The sequence below is a fragment of the Eumetopias jubatus genome, unplaced genomic scaffold (assembly GCF_037043125.1).
Source record: "Eumetopias jubatus isolate StellerSeaLion01/CBP00866 unplaced genomic scaffold, mEumJub1_p1.0 scaffold_4, whole genome shotgun sequence".
Lineage (NCBI taxonomy): Eukaryota > Metazoa > Chordata > Mammalia > Carnivora > Otariidae > Eumetopias > Eumetopias jubatus.
The window spans coordinates 76,091,748-76,111,566 of NW_028274810.1; the positions used below are offsets into that span (position 1 = coordinate 76,091,748).

At 37.8% G+C, this 19,819-nt stretch overlaps 1 protein-coding gene and 1 pseudogene across 1 annotated transcript in view; one reads left to right on the forward strand and one right to left on the reverse strand.

The window, feature by feature from the left end:
- RLF (RLF zinc finger) overlaps nt 1-19,819 on the reverse strand; it is an 84,361-nt gene that overhangs the window by 55,979 nt on the left and 8,563 nt on the right. The gene's annotated exons all lie outside the window — the stretch shown is intronic.
- Nucleotides 14,742-15,563, forward strand: LOC114224199 (large ribosomal subunit protein uL18 pseudogene; annotated as a pseudogene).

Sequence of the window (19,819 nt, forward strand, 5' to 3'; positions counted from 1 at the left end):
TTTTCTTAAGACTTTATTTATCTGAGAGAGAGAGTATGAGAGGGGAGAGAGTCAGAGGGAGAAGCAGACTCCCCACTGAGCTGGGAGCCCAATGTGGGGCTCGATCCTGGGACTCCAGGATCATGACCTGAGCTGAAGGCAGTTGCTTAACAAACTGAGCCACCCAGGCGCCCTGTCAAATAAATAAAATCTTAAAAAAAAAAATTAAAATAAATATGACTCCCACAAGTTCATTAGGATTCTACAGAGACCAAATTAATGGCTCCTCTCTTCCAGTTAACTCATTTATTCCACAAAGGCCTTCTATGTGGCAATACTATGCTGAGCACCTGCCCTTTTAGAGCAAGGTATACTGAGAGGTCAAATACATTTATATCTTTATAGATATCATCTTTGTTCATTTTAAACATTTTTACTGGGATGCTCTCATTCATATCCCAGGCAGATTACCTCTCAAGTCTTTGTTATATACCTCAACTGCCTATTTGACATTTCCATCTGAATGTCCTCAATTCTCAAACTCACTATGTACAAAACAAACATCCCCCCCAGCAAATATGCTCTTCCTCCTATGTTCTATCTGCCTCTTTTTTCATGAGCGAGAGCTAAAAAAAAAAAAATATCTTTGACATCACTGCCCCAAAAGTTTGTTGATTCAACCTCAGAAATACCTTTTTCCTGCCCCTATACTTTATGTCTATAGCCAGTGACCCTGACCAGGCCCCCAACATAGTGTACTATGGACTCACCTTGACTTCTACAATAGTTTACTTCTCTAGGCTAAATACCCTCCAGTTCTGTATATGTGTGTGCTTTTTTTCCCCAAGATTTATTTATTTGAGAGAGTGAGCAAGCGAGAGAGCACAAGCAGCAGGGGAGGAGCAGAGGGAGAGGGAGAAGCAGACTCCCCGCTAACAGGGAGCCCAACATAGGGTTGTGGGGCTCAGTCCCAGGACTCCAGGATCATGACCAAGCCGAAGGCAGACACTCAACTGACTGAGCCACCCAGGTGCCCCTCTTTGTATGTGTTATAATCAGAACAGATTTGTACATTAAAAAAAAAAGTAATGCACAAGAAAAAACCTAGAAGGAACTCAACTAAAATGCTAATATGGCTAGCACTGGGATAGTAGTAGCATTATGAACAATTTTTTGTCTTTATAGTTTTCTGAACTTCCCAAAGTTTAATGAACATTACTAGGTTTACGATTAGGAGGGAAAAAAAAAATCTCCCCCATCCGAATTTTTTTTCCTAAGAGATTTTATTTACTTATTTGAAAGAGAGAGTGAGCACAAGGCGGGGAGCAGCAGAGGGAGAGGGAGAAGCAGACGCCCTGCTGAGCAGGGAGCCTGGTGTAGGGCTCATCCCAGGACTCTGGGATCATAACTTGAGCCAAAGGCAGACGTTTGACTGACTGAGCCACCCAGGCGCCCCTCCCCTCATCCGAATTCCTTCTATATTCCTCACTGCATGGTTTCAAAGAGATTGGCGGCATCCTATTTTCTAAAACTATCAAAGAGGGAGCATTTCTTTTTTCTTAAGTTTATTTATTTAAAGTAAACTCTACACCCAATTTCCTCAAACTCATGACCCCAAGTTCAAGAGTTGCATGCTCTTCCAACTGAACCAGCCAAGAGCCCCAAAGAGGGAGCATTTTATAGAATGGTCTTATTTTATGTAGAGATGTATCGCCATTTAAAACTCAAAAGGTGGGGCACCTCAGTGACTCAGTTAAGCGAAGTATCCAACTCTTGATTTCAGTTCAGGCTGTAATCTCAGGGTCTTGGGACTGAGCCCTGGGTAGGGCTCCACACTCAGCAGGAAGTCTGAGATTCTCTCCCTCTCCCTCTGCTCTTCCTCCTGCTCTCACTCATGTGTGTGCATGCTCTCTCTCAAATAAATAAATCTTTTAAAAAATGCCCTTAAAAGATAATAATAATAAATAAGTAAAACTCAAATGGTTCAAGACTAATATTCCCAATGGAATACTCATAGTATTTTTAAGCATATGGTATAAGCTAGGCATTCTCCTAGGAGCTTTACATGCTACTAACACAATTTACAACAACCTTGTGAACTAAATGATTTATCACCAGCCCATTTTAAAAATGAGGAAACAAAGGGGCACCTGGCTCACTCAGTTGGTGGAGCATGCAAGTCTTGATCTTGGGGTTGTAAGTTCAAACTCCACACTGGGTGTAGACATTACTTAAAATCTTTTTTTTAATTTTTTTTTTTTGAAGATTTTATTTATTTGACAGAGAGACAGGGAGAGAGAGCACAAGTAGGCAGAATGGCAGGCAGAGGGAGAGGGAGAAGCAGGCTCTTGCTGAGCAGGGAGCCCGATGCGGGGCTCGATTCCAGGACCCTGGGATCATGAGCTGAGCCGAAGGCAGCTGCTTAACTGACTGAGCCACCTCAGGCACCCCTAAAATCTTTTTTTTTTAATGAAAAAAACAAAGACACAGAGAGATTAAGTTATTTGCCCAGTCACCCAGTTAGGTAACTGCTGGATTCAGGATTTAAATTTGAATTCAGGGTCATTTGGCTCCAGAGCCCACACTTCATCGCTTTGCTTCAGGTCTTCTCAGAATGCACAATTCTACAACTATTTTAAGTGTGCTTTTAAATTCTTTTTTCCCCTTCGCACTATCTTTAATATTTTGCAGCAAGCAGAATCATTAAAGTGACTGCTTCTGGGAAGCTTTTGCAGCAATGGTGCTGATTGACACCCCACATGCTGGTGGTTCACAAAGAAATGAAAAAAAGTATCTGGTATTTATCATTAAAGCTACATGTCCTATGGCAAAAGGAAATTACGTCACTTTTAATAATAGAAAAGGATTTGCATTTTTCAAATTTTGCACATAAAGTGGGAAATTTTATTGATTTTAATTTCTCAACACATCAAAAGTCCCAGAAATAAATATATTTGAGTAAAATGTGACCACACCATGACAAACAGGCTTCCAGCAAGACTGAGTTCGGTTTCCAAAATATGGGTCAAGTTTGAAAAAGCAAAAGTAAGAGGAACAGGACTCCAAATAGCAATGTTGAACAAAGTCAGAAATGACTAAAACAAATGGGGTCTAATGGTGACAAGACTTAACATCATTCAGTGAGGAAACACTGGAGGCTTCCCATAAAGAGACTAAGCCTGGTGTGAGATGAAAAAGAAGGGGAGGAAAATAAATGGCTGGCTGCTCACACACAGAAGGTAGCTAAAGTCAACTAAAACCTTTAAGTCTTTCACGTATGTTACTATTGGGCCCCACCTCACACTTTCCATACTGGTTATAGTTGGTTTTTTAAACCCAGAAATATGATTTATTACTCTATCATACTTACCTAATTCATCCATCCTGATTAAATTTCACTGGATTCAGTCCATCATCTCAGCCTACCAAGACTATTTTTAGATACTGATTCTGCCATAAGATTCAACTATACTTTCTTACATCATTTCATTTTGAATTCTGACAGAATGCCTTTTATTGTTCTGTCATAAAACTAGTATCACTTACTGTTTGAAAAATAGAGAGATGGAGAAGTAGAAATAAAAGTATCAAGAATCCATACTACCATCCAGGTAATATACCACTGTTAACAGGTAAGTTTGAGAGGTTTTTATAATGCCTAAATAGAAGCATTTTAGTGGAATTATACTACACATTATTTTGCAAAATTTTCTCCAACCTCAGTATGTTATAGCTGCACAGCCTTGTATGTGTACCACAATTTAGTACTGAATTCTCTGTTTCTGGACATTATGGTTTTAACTTTGCATTATTATAATGTTGAAAGCACTGCTCTAACTTCTTCCATGTATCCATGACAATTTTCTCAGGATAATATCCTATAAATGGAATTGCTGGGTCAAAGGATGCATTATTTTTAAGGCTTCACATAGTGCCAAATTGTGCTCCAGAAAATGTTCCAATTTACATTCCTATTATTAGTATTAAGACAGTGACAGATTGGAAGCTGTCAAATTTATTGTATATTACAATCTAAATACAATTTTTTGAGCATCAACTGGATAGGGGAAATACAATTATTGTGTTTATTCAACTTACAATCTTTTCATTACTGGTGAAGTTGAGTAAAATTTTCATATATTTCTTTTATGAGATCATCCTAAAAATTACCATAGCCATCTATAAGTATCTTCATCTGAGTTATCAGTAACAGTAAGGAAGAGAGCTTGGATGAGGACAGCTCCAAAAGTTAACTTTAATCTTCCAAAAAAAATCAAAGCGGAAGAAACACTCTCTAATTCATTCTATGAAGCCAGCATTATTCTGATACCAAAGCCAGAAAGACTACAAGAAAACTACAGATTAATATCCCTTAGAAGCACTGATTTAAAAAAAAAATCAACAAAATACTAGTAAACTAATATCAATGGCATATTAAAATAGATTAGATACCATGACCAAGTGGGATTTATTCCTAGAATGCAGGGACGGTTCAGTGCATGAAAATCAATCAATGTAATAACTACATTAACAGAATAAAGGGAACAACCCACACAAGATCACTTCAATTAATGCAGAAAGGGCATTTGAAAAATTCAACAACTTTTCAAGATAAAAAACAGTCAACAAACAAGGAATAGAAGCAAACTATCTCAACATAATATAGATCCTTAGATGAAAAACCCACAGCTATCATTTTACTCAATGGTGAGACTGAAAGCTTTTCCTTTAAGATCAGGAGAAAAAAGGGATGGCCTGGGTGGCTCAGTCAGTTAAGCATCTGCGTTCGGCTCAGGTCATGACCCGTGCTGAGATCGAGTCCCACATTGGGCTCCTTGCTCAGTGGGGAGCCTGCTTCTCCCTCTGCCTGCCACTCCCCCTGCTTGTGCTCTCTCTCTGACAATAAAATCTTTAAAAAAAAAAAAAGTCCACTTGCATCACTTCTATTCAACACAGTACTGGAAGTCCTAGTGAGAGCAATTAGGCAAGAAAAAAATAAAAGGCACCCAAATTTGAGAGAAAGTAGGTAGAAGTACCACTGCTTGCAAATAACATGATTGTATATGTAGAAATGATAAAGACTCCACATTAAAAATAAACAATGAGAATAAACAAATTCAGCAAACTTGCAGGATACAAAATCAACACACAAAAATCAGCTGATTTTTAAACACTAACAATGAATAATCTGAAAAGGAAGTACTATTCCATTTATAGTAACATCAAATATATAGTTAGGAATAAACTTAACCAAAGAGACTTGTACACTGAAAACTACAAAACTGCTGAAAGAAATGAAAGAAGACACAAATAAATGGAAAAACATGATATGGAAATGTTCACAGACTGGAAGACTTACTATTGTTAAGATGCCAATACTACCCAAAGCAATCTACAGATTCAATGCAATCCCTATCAAAATCTCAATCACTTTTTTTTTTTGAATAGAAAAATCCATCCCAAAATTGTTATGGAATCTCAAGGGGCCCTGAACTGCCAAAACAATCTTGAAAAGAAGAACAAAGTTATAGATCTCACATTTCCTGATTTCAAAATTTACTACAAAGCCACATTAATCAAAGCAATGTATACTGGCATGAAGACAGACATACAGACGAATGGAATAGAGAACCCAGAAATAAACCCTTACATGTACAGTGAGTTTCCACAAGGGTGTCAAGACCACTCAATGAGAGAAAGGACAATCTTCTCAATAAACAGTGTTGAGAAAACTAGGTATCCATATACAAAAGAAGCAATTAGACTCTTACCCTATACCATATACAAAAATTAACTCAATACAGATGTAAGAGCTAAAAACTCTTAGAAGAAAACAGGGGAAAAGCTTCATGACATTGGATTTGACAATGATTTTTTGAGTAAGATATCAAAAGCATGGGTGACAAAAGTAAAAACAAACAAATTGCACTATATCAAAATTTAAAACTTTTATATACCAAAGGACACTATCGACATGCTAAAAAGGCAATCCAAAGAACAGGAGAAAATATTTGCACATCATATATTTGTTAAGGGATTGATATTCAGGATATATAAAGAATCCTTAAAATTCAACAATAAAAAATCAAATAACCCAACTAAAAATGGGCAAAGGATTTGAATAGGCATTTCTCCAAAGAAGATACACAAATGGCCAAAAAGCACATAAAAACATGTTTAACATCACTAATTAAGAAATGCAAATCGGAGGTGGCACACCTGGGTGGCTCAGTCAGCTGAGTGCCTGACTCATGATTTCAGCTCAGGTCATGATCTCATGGGTCATGAGATTGAGCCCTGCATTGGGCTTCACACTCAGCAGGGCAGTCTGCTTCAGATTCTCTCTCTCTCTCTCTCCCCCTGCCCCTCCTCCTGCTCATGCTCACTCACACTCTCTCTCTTGCTAAAGTAAATTAAATCTTTAAAAACAAATTAGAAGAAGAAATGCAAATCAGGGACACCTGGGCAGCTCAGTCGGTTAAGCATCCCAACTCTCGGTTTTGGCTCAGGTCATGATCTCAGGATCATGAGATCGAGCCCTGAATCGGCTCCATGCTCAGTGCTGAGTCTCCTTGAGATGCTCTTTTTCCCTCTCCCTGTCCTTTCCCCACACTTGTGCTCTCTCTCTGAATAAATAAATAAAATCTTTAAAAAAATGCAAATCAAAATCACAATGAGATAACTATTTCATACCCATTAGGATGCCCATTATCAAACATCAGAACAAACCAAAAACAGAAAATAACAAGCACTGGCAAGGAAATGGAGAATGTGGAACGCCTGTGTGTTGCCGGTGGGAATGTAAAATGGTGCAGCCACTGTGGAAAATGTCATGGTGGTTCCTCCAAAAATTAAAACAACTACCATATGATCCAGTATCCACTTTTGGATATACATCCAAAACAATCAAAAGCAGGGACGTGATGAGGTATTTGTACCCATGTTCATCGCAGCACTATTTACAATAGCCAAAAGGTAGAAGCAACCCAAGAATCCATGAACAAATTGTAGTATGAACACACAGTGGAATATTATTCAGCCTTAAAAATGAAAGGAAACTTGGGACACCTGGGTGGCTCAGTCGGTTAAGTTTTTGACTCTTGGTTTCAGCTCAGGTTATGATCTCAGGGTTATGAGACTGAGCCGCGTTGGGCTCTGTCTGCACTCAGTGCAGAATCTGCTTGAGTTTCTCTCTCCCTCTGCTTCTGCTCCAACCCCCACTCTCTCTCTCTAAAATAAATCTTTTTTAAAAAGGGAAATTTGAGGGATGCCTGTGTGACTCAGTTGCTTAAGCATCTGCCTTGGGCTCAAGTCATGATCCCAGGGTCCTGGGATCAAGTCCCACATTGGACTCTTTGCCTAGCGGGGAGCCTGCTTCTCCCTCTGTCTGCTCGGCCTGCCACTCCCCCAGCTTGTGCTCTCTCTCGCTCTCTCTCTCTCTGACAAATAAATAAATAAATAAAATCTTAAAAAGAAAAAAAAAAGGAAATTTGACACATGCTACAACATGGATGAATCTTGAAGACATTATGCTAAGTAAAATTAGCAAATCACAAAGAGACAAATAATGTATGTTTCCACTCATATGTGGTACCACAGTCAAATTCTTAAGAGACAGAAAGAAGTATGGTTGTTAGAGGCTGGAGAGAAGGAGGAATGGGGAATTAGTGTCTAACGGGTTCAGAGTTTTGGTTTGGGAAGATGAAAATATTCTGGATATGAATGGTGGCGATGGTTTCATATCAATGGAATATACTCAACACCAGTGAATGTATACTTAAAAATGCTTAAAATGGTAAACTTTATATTATGCACACTTCACTACAATTTAAAAAACACTCCCAAAGAGTCAACTTTATGTCTTGAGATTTTTGATTAGCAACTTTCAAGAAACATAAGTGGGTGAGCATGCAACAGGAAGATGGGGAGAAGAGGATAAATTCAAACATCCCCCATTTCTGTTTTAGTGAATCATTATTAATAAAAGGATTGATCTAGAATACTTTTTAAGTTTGGCGATTTTAAAATCCAAGCTTTATCACACTGGTGAAAAGTATTACAATTCAGACAGAGCTGTGTAAAATAGTGAAATAATATGCCCTGTGGCTGTGCATTCAAACCTCTTACCCTCATCATTTGCCAGCTAACCTCTCTGGGTCTTGATTACTTTAGAATCAGTCAACTGAAACTGACTATTCATTTTGCCCTAGACATTGTACAATACAGCTTTTAATAAAAGATTACAGTAAAAAAGAAAAAGACATAACAAAATTTATCATCTTAACCATTTTTAAAAGTACAGTTCTGTGGCATTAAGTATACTTATGTTGTTGTGCTACCATTACCAACATCCATCCATAGAATTCTTTTCACCTTGCAAAACTGAAACTGAACCTATTAAACAATAACTCCCTATTACTCCCTCCCTTCAGTGCCCTGGCAACCACCACTCTACTTCCTATCTCTATGTGCAATATTGCTTTCATATTATATTTTCTGTTCAAAGAAGCAACCCAAGAGTAGGATAATGGCATCAGGGTAGACAAATAGATCAATGAACAGAAGAGAATCCAGAGATACACCTACATACATATGGCTAATTGATTTTCAACAAGGTGCAAAGGCAATTTCTTAATTCAATGAGAAAGCAGTCTTTTCAACAAAAGATATGGAACATTTAGATATTCATTTTAAAAACACAAAAAACTTCCATCCACCCCTCATACAATATACAAAAATTAGCTCCAAATGGATCATAGATCTAAATGTAAAACCTCAAAGTTCTGGAAAAGAACAGAAGAAAATCTTTGTAGTCTTGAGACAGGCAGATTTCTTATATATAACATGAAAAACATAATTCATAAAAGAAAAAGTTGATAGACAAGAACTTTATCAAAATTAAGAACTTGTGTTTTCCAAGAGATACTGTTAAGAGAATAAAAAGAAAAGCCACAGCCTAGGAGAGTAACTTTGCAAAGAATATATTTGATTCCATTTTTTCCCCGACCCATCAACTCTCTGGTTATAGAAGGGATCAACTTAATAGAAATTAACCATGGCTTGGCTGCTCGTGTGCCCACCTAGTTAGGTAGGACTTTTCTTTCCTGTCTTACCCAGTATTTCCTCGTAGTTCTTGACAGTATCTCACATGAGTTCACCAACAGTTCTGTCCAGAATGTCTGACACCCACCTCAGTTCATCCTTGTGATTTGCTCCCTATAAGCAGGTACACAGCACCTCAGGCTTTCCCTGTTGGTCACATCACCACAATAAAATCTGTCATGGCCAAGGGTGTTCCCTCCAGAGAGTCCCAAGTGAACCAGAGTCAGAATGTATATAACTTATTAGAAGTGATACAAATCACCATCCCCATTCTGCCCACTCTGTGCCATCTAAGCCAAAATAAAAAAATTTAAAAAAAAACCAACACACACACACACACACACACATCTGATGAAGGGTTTATGTCCAGAAACCCACACACACCTCTCTCAAACCTCAACAATAAGAAAACAAACAACCCATTTTGTTAAATGGGCAAAGGTTTGAAAAGATATTTCACCAAAAAAGATATAAGGATGGCAAATTAACACATGAAAAAGTACTCAACATAGTAAGTCATTAGTGGGGCACCTGGGTGGCCCAATCAGTTAAGCATCCAACCCTTGACTTCAGCTCAGGTCATGATCTCAAGGTCGTGAGATCAAGCCATGTTAGGCTCCACACTCAGTGGGGAGTCTGCTGAAGATTCCTTCTCTCCCATTCCCTCTCCCTCTGCCCCTCTCCCCACTCACACATCCACGCATGGGATATCTCTCTCTCAAAAATAAATAAATCTTAAAAAAAAAAACAAGGAGGGCCTGGATGGTTGGTTAAGCATCTCCCTCTCTCTCTGCCCGGCCCCTGCCCCATGCTCTCTCAAATGAATAAATAAATCTTTAAATAAAATAAAAATGTCATTAGGGAAATGTAAATTAGAACCACAAAGAGCTACCACTAATTTTAGAATGGCTAAAATGAAAAAGAGTGGCCACACCAAGTGTTGATCAGGGGGTGGAAAACTAGAACTCTCACACATTGTTGGTGGGAATGTAAAATGATACAACTACTCTGAAAAACCTGTCATGTGATCCAGCCATTCCACCTAGGTATTTACCCAAGAGAAAGTATTTGTCCACACAAAGACTTATACATAAATGTTCACAGCAACTTTATTTGTAATAGCCAAAAACAAGAAAGAAACCAAATGTCTATCAACAGGTGAATGAGCAAATCATGACAGAACCACACAATACCTAGCAAGAAAACATATTAACTAGTAATATAAACTTGAATTTCAAAATAATTATACTAAGTGAAAGAAGCCAAAGACACTGCAGAGTTTTATTTATATAAAATTCTTTAAAATGCAATCTAACCTATAGAGACAGAAAGCAGATCAATAGTTGAGTGACGGTGGCAAGATGGTAGGGAAAGAGGAAATGCAATGGAGTGAGAAGGAACTTCTAGGGGTGATGGATATACTCATTATCTTGATTATGGTGATGATTTCATGGGTGTTTGGATATGCCAAAGCTTATCAAATTGAACATTTTAACTAGGCGCAGTTTATTGTATGTCAATTATAATTCAACGCTGTTTTTTTTTTAGATTTTATTTATTTATTTGACAGAGAGACAGCGAGAGGGAACACAAGCAGGGGGAGTGGGGGAGGAAGAAGCAGACTTCCCACTGAGCAGGGAGCTCAGTGTGGGGCTTGATCCCAGGACCCTGGGATCATGACCTGAGCCGAAGGCAAATGCTTAATGACTAAGCCACCCAGGTACCCCGACAACAGTTTTTAAAAACATAAGGGCCACAGGGCGCCTGGCTGGCTCAGTCAGTGGAATCTGTGACTCTTGATCTCAGGGTTGTAAGTTCGAGCCCCACATTGGGCGTAGAGATCCAGACCCAACGTGGCACTTGAACTCACGACCCCGAGATCAAGACCTAAGCTGAGATCAAGAGTGGGACACTTAACTGACTAAGCCAACTAGGTGCACCAAAAATAAAATGAAGAGGGCACCTGGGTGGCTCAGTCGGTTAAGCGACTGTCTTCGGCTCAGGTCATGATCCTGGAGTCCCGGGATCGAGTCCCGCATCGGGCTCCCTGCTCAGCAGGGAGTCTGCTTCTCCCTCTGACCCTCCCCCCCTCATGTGCTCTCTCTCTCTCATTCTCTCTCTCAAATAAAATCTTTAAAAAAATAAAATTAAAAGAAAATGAAGACATATGGGCCAAAAGTACACAAAATCATAAAAGGAATTTAAATAAATTTTATTTTTCCATTGTCAGATTTATAATTTTTACTGCAAAAAATAGAAAACTTTGGTGCATAAAGATAATATAAAAAATGAAACGATAAACTGGAGAGAAGATAACTCTAGGTATATGACCAGCAAAAGATTTATGTCTAACATACATAATTCCATAAAAACTGTAAAGAAGAAGTTGGGGTTAAAAAAAAAGAAAGAAAACTAAAAAAAAGAAAAAGTCAGGGAACCTCGGTGGCTCAAGTGGTTAAGTGGCCAACTCGTGATTTCGGCTCAGGTCATGATCTCAGAGTCGTGAAACTGAGTCCTACTTGGGCTCCACGCTCAGCGCAGAGTCTGCTTGTCCCTCTCCCTCCCTGCACTTGTGTGCGCTCTCTCTCTCTCACAAAAAAAATAAATAAAATCTTAAAAAAAAAAAAGTAAAGAAAAAGACAAATAAGGGGCGCCTAGTTGGCTCAGTCAGTAGAGCATGCAAATCTTGATCTTGGGGTTCTGAGTTCAAGCCCCATGTTGGGTGTGGAGATTATTTAAAAAATAAAATCTAAGATAAAATACAATGGCAAATAACCCAACTAAAAAATAATTAAAAGCAATTCACAGAAGAGGAAATATGAATAGCAATAAGTATAACTAAACGGGTAACTCCTTACAAGTAAACATGAAAAAAAATTAAAACCACAATGAGATACCACAGTCCACCCACGCGAATGGCTAAAATTTAACTACACTGAGTATTGGCAAGAATGTGGGGCAACGTTAACTTTCATACACTGATAACTGGCATGAACTGCTACAGATACTTCAGAGAATAACTTGGCAGTATTTATTATAGTTGAAGTCAGGCCTATAGATGAACCCAGAAACTCCCCTTTAAGCATATACCCTAAAGAGATTTTTGTACCCATGTATCAAGATATACTGGAAAGATGTCCACCCCAACAGTTAATGTAAATAAATGCCTCTAAATCCATTAATAAAAGAATGGACAAATGAATTATAATATATTTACATAATAAGACACTACACGCCACTGAACAACGAATGTGCCAAAGCTACACATACCAATATAGATAAATCTTAGAAACATTATGTTGAATTTATTTTTCTATTATGTTGAACTTTAAAAACTTCTGAAGAATACATATAGTACAGCATTTAAATAAAGCTGAAAAACACATAAAATACTACAGACTATTAAAATGCACAAATGCTAAGTAAAGAGATGTAGGAGAACGATTAAATACCAAAATCAGGATGGTGGCGGGAGATAAAAGAATCTGTGAAAGGGTACATAGGTAGCTTCATCATTTAATTTCTTAGGTCATGTTCATTTTATACACTCTTTACTGCTTTGTAAGTTGGAGGTATTTGACTTTTAACATATGCTTCAAAGTTCTGAGCAAAACTGGTTTTCAACCTAGATTCTTACACCAAGCCTAACACAAACAAGAGACAGGCAAGATCTCAGAAAGCTATCAGAGGGTATTCCTTCAGACCCAAAGTAAAGGAGTAAAAGGAGAAAAAGACACAAGGGCTAGGGAAACAGGAGGAGGGAGAGAAGCAAAGACAAGTACTGAAACAACAGTTGATAAAATGAAAATTAATTTAAAAGGGTTAACAGGTGGGGCACCTGGCTGGCTCAGTCGGTTGAGAATACAACTCCTGATCTTGGGGTTGTAAGTTTGAGCCCCATGCTGGGTGTAGAGATTACTTAAAAATAAAATATTTTTTAAAATAAAATAAAAACAAAAGGGTAACAGGTTAAGTACAAACCATATAAAAATACAAGAAACAAAGTGAATGTCCCACTAATTCATGCAACACATAACACTTTAGTATTCTTTCAAAACTTTTTCTATACATCACATCACTGCTTTGTATCTTGGACATCCTTTCATACTAACACATATAGTACTACCTTATCATCTGTTTAAATTCTATTTGAAAAAATACTGAAATACAACAAAAGAGTAAAATTCACCTGCAATCCCACCACTTTAAAATTTTGTATGCAATAAAGAAGTGAAAAATCTCACTTATATTCCATCTAATTCCACTCCCAATTCCCCACCTCCAAATAACCCCTATTAATAATTTGGTACAAATGCCTTAGGTACATAAACAAAAGCTTTCCAATTCTTTATAATAACCTCCTGGGCTCAAATGTCTTATGGTTTGGGAATGTTCAAAGGGTACTTAATTTTTGGCATTTCCAAACCTAAAATATGAAAGATTTCTAGCATTCCCACTCTCCCTTAAATTAGTAAGGTCTTCCCTTCTTAACTGTATACTTACTTCAATTTTTTAGTTTGGCAACCAAGACCAATGAAGCTGATTATAGACAAGTGGCATGGAAAATCATTTCTTTATAATCTATACCAATTGGAAAAGAACAGTAATGTTTATTCAAAACCATTTATGTTAGACCTCAAAATTATTATGCAATAATTAAGCATGGAATTGTTTCCCTTACGCTCCTCTTACCTAAGGACAAACTAATCTGAAGGTGAATAAATAATCAAACACTGACTACGGCTCTATTGTATCAATAAGCAAAGATAACATAAAAATTGTTTAATGTTTATCTTCTCCACTAGACAATAAACTAGGAAGGCAAGAACCACACACATCTGTTTTTTCATCATTGTAGACCAGAACCCAGCATACTGAGTAGTATATAGCAGGTATTCTGTAATTACTTGCTTCTGATGCTTTGTAGTATTATTAAAGGATTTGCTAACTTATTTTTATGAAGTTTGATTAAGACAGTTTTTCAGATACGTATCTTTGATTAGAGTAAAATACAACTGTATACTAAAACAAATTCGGGGGTGCCTGGGTGGCTCAGTGTAGGTGAAGTGTCTGCCTTCAGCTCAGGTCATGATCCTGGGGTCCTGGGATTCAGCCCCATGTCAGGTTCCCTGCTCAGCAGGGAGTCTGCTTCTCCTTCTCCCTCTGCCCCTCCCCCTGTTTATGCATTCTCTCTCTCTCAAATAAATAAAATCGTTTTAGAAAGTTCTAAATAAATAAAAATAAATAAATAAAACAAATTCAACTAAGTAGATTTGGTTCCAGATTCTCACTGCTTCATTCAAATCCTACAAAGGAGAGCAGCATAATGTTGACCAAACTGCACTTCTGGGAATTTTTAAAAGGAAATGGTTAGATCCTATTTTTTAGGTGGGTGTTCACATCAGATTAATGATGCACTAGCCATGAATTTTGTTTGGTGGTAAATAAATATGTCAATGTTCAGCTTTTTCCCCCTAGCGGAGCGCTGCTGGGCCTGCTGGTCTGTGGCGAGCCGCGGCCGCTGGTCTCTGTTCCGCAGGTTGGGGTTTGTTAAGGTTGTCAAGAATAAGGCTTACTTCAAGAGATACCAAGTGAAATTTAGAAGACGACGAGAGGGTAAAACTGATTATTGTGCCCGGAAACGCTTGGTAATTCAAGATAAAAATAAGTACAACACACCTAAATATAGGATGATAGGTCGTGTAACCAACAGAGATATCATTTGTCAGATTGCTTATGCCCGCATAGAAGGAGATATGATAGTTTGTGCGGCTTATGCTCATGAACTCCCAAAGTATGCTGTGAAGGTTGGCCTGACAAATTATGCTGCAGCATATTGTACCGGCCTGCTGCTGGCCCACAGGCTCCTAAATAGGTTTGGCATGGACAAGATCTATGAAGGCCAAGTGGAAGTGACTGGAGATGAATACAATGTGGAAAGCACTGATGGTCAACCTGGTGCCTTCACCTGCTATTTGGATGCAGGGCTTGACAGAACTACTGGAAATAAAGTTTTGGGGGCCCTCAAAGGAGCAGTGGATGGAGGCTTGTCTATCCCTCACAGTACCAAACGATTCCCTGGTTATGATTCAGAAAGCAAGGAATTCAATGCAGAAGTACATCGAAAGCACATCATGGGTCAGAATGTTGCAGATTATATGCGTTACCTAATGGAAGAAGACGAAGATGCTTACAAGAAACAATTCTCTCAATACATAAAGAACAACGTAACTCCAGACATGATGAAGAAGCTGCTATACGAGAGAATCCAGTTTATGAGAAGAAGCCTAAGAAGTTAAAAAGAAGAGGTGGAACCGTCCCAAAATGTCTCTTGCCCAAAAGAAAGATCGGGTAGCTCAGAAGAAGGCAAGCTTCCCTAGAGCTCAGGATCGGGCTGCTGAGAGTTAATAAACCAAACCACAATTTTCTATGAAGATTTTTCAGATAAAGACAATAATAAACTTATTCATCAAGCAAAAAAATTAATTAATTAATTAATTATGTCAATGTTCAGAATTTTACTGATACTGTATTTTGATCCTCAGCCTACATCCTCGACTGAGAAGGAGTTTCCCCCTTAGAAGTTTTAAGCTGGAAAGGGAGTGAACAAGATAACTTCTGAAGTTCTTCCCTCAAACATATGATTATGAAAACATGACCACCTTTTACCCAGGGACTCAAACCCAATGTGTTACAAATTCAAATCACTTTTGATAATGTATGGATTTCAATAAAATGAAATACATAAGTTAAATGCCAAACAATAAACCAAGTTAAAACCAATAATCAAATGAATCAAAAAAATTGTATATAGAACGATCTGTTAGTTACAACAGGTCAAACTCATTATATCCACTATATATGGATCCATATCGTTTCAACATAAAAAAAATTTGGGCGCCTGGGTGGCTCAGATGGTTAAGCGTCTGCCTTCGGCTCAGGTCATGATCCCAGGGTCCTGGGATCGAGTCCCGCATCAGGCTCCCTGCTCCTTGGGAGCCTGCTTCTCTCTCTCTCTCTCTCTCTCTCTCTCTCTCTCTCTCTCTCCCCCGTCTGTCTCTCATGAATAAATAAATAAAATCTTTAAAAAAAAAACATAAAAAAATTTACTGTAACTTACATTTCTAGTCTACAAAGCTCATCATAGGCTCTCTGAATCTAAACCCATACTGCAAATGCTCTATAAACATCTAGGAAACTTTTTTTTTCAATGAGCTGTACATCAACAGGAAAATGGTGGAAAGCTGCCCTCCATGAAATACTTTAAAAAAAAAATTTTTTTTTAAGATTTTATTTATTTGCAAGAGAGAGAATGAGAGACAGAGAACATGAGAGGGAGGAGGGTCAGAGGGAGAAGTAGACTCCCTGCTGAGCAGGGAGCCCGATGCGGGACTCGATCCCGGGACTCCGGGATCATGACCGGAGCCGAAGGCAGTCGCTTAACCAACTGAGCCACCCAGGCGCCCTCAAATCTCCTTTCTACTGAATATGCTATCCACTTCATAAGACTGACCAAATCTGATGTATCCACATTTACTGTTAGATCTTTATGGGATAATTTTGTTCTAGATTTAATATTTTCATTTAGCAAGTCCCTTAAACACTGAAATAAAGATTTCACTCTGAAGGAAAAAGCCAAATAAGGATAATGAACATAACTAATGTAAACAAGTAACTTCAGTTCAAATTAGTAGAGTGGTTTCCACTGGTGTGGGCATTTATACTAGAGCGATAAGTAATAACTCACTGGGGGCAGAAATACAGTATTAACACTTTAAATGATTTTCAAAAACTTCATCACCTTTTTTTTTTTTTTTTTTAAGATTTGAGAGAGAGCAGGAGAGGGGTGAGGGGCTGAGGGAGAAGCAGACTCCCCGCTGAGCATGGAGTCTGATGCAGGGCTCAGTCCCAGGACCCTGAGATCATGACCTGAGCCGAAGGCACACGCTTAGCTGAATGAGCCACCCAGGTGCCCCCAAAATTTCATCACTTTTATATTTTTCTATGATTGCTTATAACATAGGTATTGAATAAATAAAACATTTATTTTTCATTTATTTCAATAAGGATACATAAATCTTTGGAGACGACTTAGAAAATAATCCTTAGCAAATGTTTTTCAACAGAATTATATAATTTTGAAGGAGAACCAAACCTTAAAGATTATCTCATTTATTTTTTCCCTTTTTTTAAATTTTATTTTATTATGTTATGTTAATCACCACACAATACATCATTAGTTTTTGATGTAATGAGATTATCTCATTTAAGCAGCAATTTGAAGCCCCCAAAACAAACTGATTTGGCCCAAGGTCATACATCCATTCTGTGGCACATTATTTGAAAACCTATCAAAATAACAATATAAGAAAAAGTTAGCTAATGGAAAGCATTAGGGTCTTTCCAGTTATTCAGCTATGACTTAAGTCTTCCTAGAGTCTAGTAGCACTGGTATATAAAACATCAATATATGTTTGCTGGAAATGAGTACACGGACATTTCTCACAGCAACAATCAATCACTAATTTGTCTCATATATTCCAATGGCTTCAGGTTAGGCTGCAACTAACTATGCGTCTTGAGAACCTCAAAGCAGCATGGAAGCTTAAGATTACATGATCACACTCAATGATTAGACAATCACATTTTAATGACTTTCAACTAGTAACATTTTGTAAAAGAAAAAAGTAAAGACAAACCTCAAAAGGAAAAAAATTCAAATATCTAATACATGCGAAAAAGCATGCAAATGCTGTTAAAATGAAAATTAGTAAAACGGTACAAGAGCAATTATTTGCCACTATCAGACTGGCCAATATTAAAAAGTTTAGTAACACCAGAGTTAGCAAGGGACAGGGACTCCCAAACACTACTGACAGGAGTACATATTCAACTTCTTGTAGGCCAGTATTCAGCAAAATTTAAAATAAACATTCTCTTTAATACAGTGATTTCAATTCCAACCTTATTTATGATAACAATAAAGAACACAATGGCTTAATTATGGTACATGCTCAACATATGTTGATATAGAAAATTGTTCTCAATATATTAAATTAAAACCTAAACTGCAGATTTGAGTTTTTAAGAATACACAGATTTAACTCTTCTGGGGAGTGACTGGAGGGATTGAGGGGGCAGAAGAGGGCTTCTGCTTCTCCCTCTCCTGCTCCCTGCCGCTCCCCCTGCTTGTGCTTTCTCTCTTTGTGTCAAATAAATGAATAAAATCTTTAAAAATAAATGAATGAATGAATGAACGTGAGGCCTGAAATAATAAAAACCCTAGAAAAGAAGACAGGTATTAATTTCTCTAACATCAGCCCTACCAACATTTTTCTAGATATATCTCTAATGCAAGGGAAACAAAAGCAAAAATCAACTCCTGGGACTACATCCTTTTGCATCACAAAGGAAACAATCAACAAAACAAAAAGACTGAATGGACAAAATATCTGCAAATGATATATCCGCTAAGGGGTTAATATCCCAAATATATAAAGAACTTAGGGGCGCCTGAGTGGCTCAGTCGTTAAGCGTCTGCCTTCAGCTCGGGTCATGATCTCAGGGTCCTGGGATCGAGCCCCTCATTGGCCTCCCTGCTCCACAGGAAGCCTGCTTCTCTTTCTCCCACTCCCCCTGCTTGTGTTCCCTCTCTCGCTGTGTCTCTCTCTGTCAAATAAATAAAATCTTTAAAAAAAAAAGAACTTATACAACCAAACACCAAAAAAAATCAAGTAATCCCATTAAAAAATGGGTAGAGGACCTGAACAGACATTTCTCCAAAGAAAACATACAAATGGTCAACAGACACATGAAAAATTGCTCAACAGCTCTAATTATCGGGGAAATGCACATCAAAACCGCAAGGAGATATCACCTTACATCTATCAGAATGGCTATAGAATCAAAAAGACAAGAAATGACAAGTGCTGATGAGGATGTGGGGGAAAAAAAAGGAACTCTTGTACATGTGGTAATATAAATTGGTATAGCGAATTTTTTTCCACGCTATGGAAAACAGTATGGAGGCTCCTCAAAAAGTAAAAATGGGGGAGGGGGAGTAAAAATAGAAGTAGGTATGACCCAATAATTCCACTTCTGGGTATTTACCCAGGGGAAAAAAAGCACTAACTCAAAAAGATAAATACGCCCCTATGCTTACTACAGCATTGTTTACAATAACCAAGATATGGAAACAACTTAAGTGTCCATCAACAGACAAATGCATATACATACATATAATAGAATATTACACAGCCATAAAAAAGGATAAGATCTTGCTATCTGTGACAACATGGTTGGATCTAGAGGGTATGGTGCTAAGTGAAATAGGGCAGACTGAGAAAGACAAATAACACAGGATTTCACTCTCATGTGGATTCTAAAAAACAAAACAAATGAATAAACAAAAAGGAGAATCAGACCTATAAATACAGAGAACAAACAGATGGTTGCCAGAGGAAGAGGAGGTAGGACGATGGAAATAAAGGGTGAAGGGGAGTGGGAGATACAGGCTTTTGGTTATAGAATGGGTAAGTCATGGGAATAAAAGACAGCGTAGGGAATATACTCAGTGACACTGTAATAATGTGTATGGTGACAGACAGTAGCTACACTTGTGAGCATAGCATAACATACAGAAAATTTGAATCACTATTTTGTACACCTGAAACTAATGTAACGCTGTCAACTATACTCAAAATTTCTTTTTTAATTTTAATACTTATATATACACACA